Here is a 2,612-nt window from a genome sequence, read left to right as displayed (position 1 = left end):
GTATTTCAGAAGTCAAGAAGGAAGCAAGTTTTAAGGATGAGGAAGTGCATAACAATGGTGGATACCAAAGAGAGTGCATTTTGAGAAAAGGCCAGTGACCACATCACTTGTGACCTACAAGAGAGACATTCTTGACAATAGGAAAGAGGAGTCAAAAGTTAGTTTACATGGGTGGTGGTGATGACAATGGGAAGAGGATGAGGAAAGCAGAGAGTGAGGCTACTCTGAGAAACTCACGCTGCAAGTCACGAAGTTGAAAGGCCATGGGGGGAGTCAAGGGGGGATCTGCAACCCCCTTTAAGACTCATTGTAATTCTTGGCAGAAGAACATGTTAGTGAAGAACTGATTGAATCATGAGAATGTAAAGTACAACATAGGAAATACAGTCGATAATATTGTAATAAATGTGTATGGTGCCAGTTGGGCACTAGAAATATTGGGGGAACACTTTGTGAAGTGTATGATTGTCTAACCACTATGCTGCACACCTGAAACTACTAGCACAAATTAATATTGAATGTAAACTGTAATTTAAACATTTTTAAAAAATAATTGATTGAAAATGTAGAAGCAGCAAGGTCTTAAAGGAGACAGGGGAGGCTGGGATTAAAGGGCAAAGGTCTTCTATTCTGACCTTGGAATAGAAGAAAGGCAGGCAGAGGGGGTATGAGAGGAGAGGTGATCAATGGGATTTTTAAGTAGAAAGTGAGGAAGTTCTCCAAATGGCTTCGCTTTTCTCACTCAATTAAAGGCTAAGATGCTTTATCTAAAAAAAAAACAAAAATTTTTTTTTACATAACCTGCTGAGATGCTTAAAAAGCTGGGAAAGGAAGGGTAGAGGTGGTTGGGGTAGAATCTGGACCATGGCCTCATAAGACTGAGTTCAGGTCATCAGACATATTGCCTTGGGCTGGCCACCAGACTGCTCTTAGAGTTGTTAAAAGATGAAACAAGATAATGCACATATAAGTTACAAAGCACTTCTTAAACAAGAGAAGCTTGGAACATCTACATGGGAAATGGGATAGTGCATGAATAAGAGATGAAGAGAAGCATCTCCGCCATCAGAGAGGGTCGAGGTGAAGTTTGGAGTGAGAATATATAGCAAGCGCAAGTCCGTACAGTTACTCACCCCAGCACACTGGAGCGGGGAAAGCAGGCTCTGAGTCAGGGCATGTGTGCAGAGGACAAGAAGCTCAAGAAATCCAGGTAAGGACTGTTTAAGACATTTGTAGGCATGCTTACTTTTGGGAACCACATGTAATTTTTATATACAGGGTGGAGGCAGAAGTAGGTTTACAGTTGTGAATATGAGAAAGTTCATTTTAATTTTATTATTGTATTATTTTTCATACAAACTGTAAACCCATTTTTTGCCCCACCCTGTATAACTGGCACTGCACTCATTGACATGTTATATGTATTTTGGAAATAGCTAAACATTTCAACTTTTATAAATAGTTTGGGGGTTTTTTTTCATATTTTGGAGCTGACAAGTTTGGGTTTCATTTTTTCAGATTTCCATAGTTCTAAAGCCTAGGCTAGGCACTGTGCCTATAGTAGAAATGGATAACGAAGATATCAATGAAACCAATCAAACACGGAAGGTCAGGAACAAAGCAAGCAGTGAGAAAATGGAACCTACTAGGCAGGCTTAAGCGGCTGGAGATAACGTGACCGGTGCAGAGTGAGGAGCTAGTGCTACCATTTCCGGAATCTTGGAGATATAGGTTCCAGATCCCAGGTGTAGCAAAGCCCCCACAACGCCGAACCAGGAGACTACTGTAAGGACACTTGGAAGAGGAGACAGAGAAATTAAGGGTGCTCAATGAGTTCATCTTCCCAATTAGTTAGTGAGCCCACAAAGGGCTTATCCCTCCTTGACACCCTCCACTATCCCATTATGACCAGTCACGGGCCCTCGTTGATTGACGGCTAAAAACGGCGGGACAAACCTGCTCCGTTTCTATTATGCATTACTGGAGAATTCTGGGTGACAAATGCTTAACCCCTTGGGTCATTTGCAGCCCTGGCCCCGATGGGTGAAACAGCGGCTTCTCCAGTCCCAGGGAATCGGGAGCTCCCGGCGCGCTGGCCTCATGAAGGCCTCCTTGCCGGCCCTGGGTTCAATGGGTCTCAGAACCAGAGCCTGAGGAGCACCTAGTGCCGGAAAACGTCAGGTGCTAACAGGCCGTCGAGGCCCTGGTAGCCTGCACTCCACGCCTGGGAGACTCGCAGGGTCACACCCTCGCGGAGCAGGAACTTCCGTAGTCGAATCCAAGGCCTCCGCAACCAGGAAAACTTTTTATCCTACAACTCCCAGAATACCCTGCGATGACTGACATCCCCGTCCACCAATGGGAGAGCCCAGTGTGGGCTCTTGAACCCAATCCGAGGGCGCAGAGGAGGCCATCTCCGAAGCATTTCAGCGCGACTTTATTTGTGGTCCTCTGGCCTCTCTGGTCAACACAGATATAAAGAGAAGGACAATCCCTGCGAAGTGGTGACGCTGGCTCTACTATGCTGCTCAATCCGCCCCTTGCTTTGTCCCTCCCCTGAGCCCCTAGCCCTCCTGCCGCCCGGCCTCCGGCTCTCAGTTTGGTTTTCCCCT

The sequence above is a fragment of the Desmodus rotundus genome, chromosome 12 (assembly GCF_022682495.2).
Source record: "Desmodus rotundus isolate HL8 chromosome 12, HLdesRot8A.1, whole genome shotgun sequence".
Classification (NCBI taxonomy): Eukaryota; Metazoa; Chordata; class Mammalia; order Chiroptera; family Phyllostomidae; genus Desmodus; species Desmodus rotundus.
The sequence above is the reverse complement of the archived record's forward strand: the minus strand, read 5'-3'. Positions refer to the sequence as shown.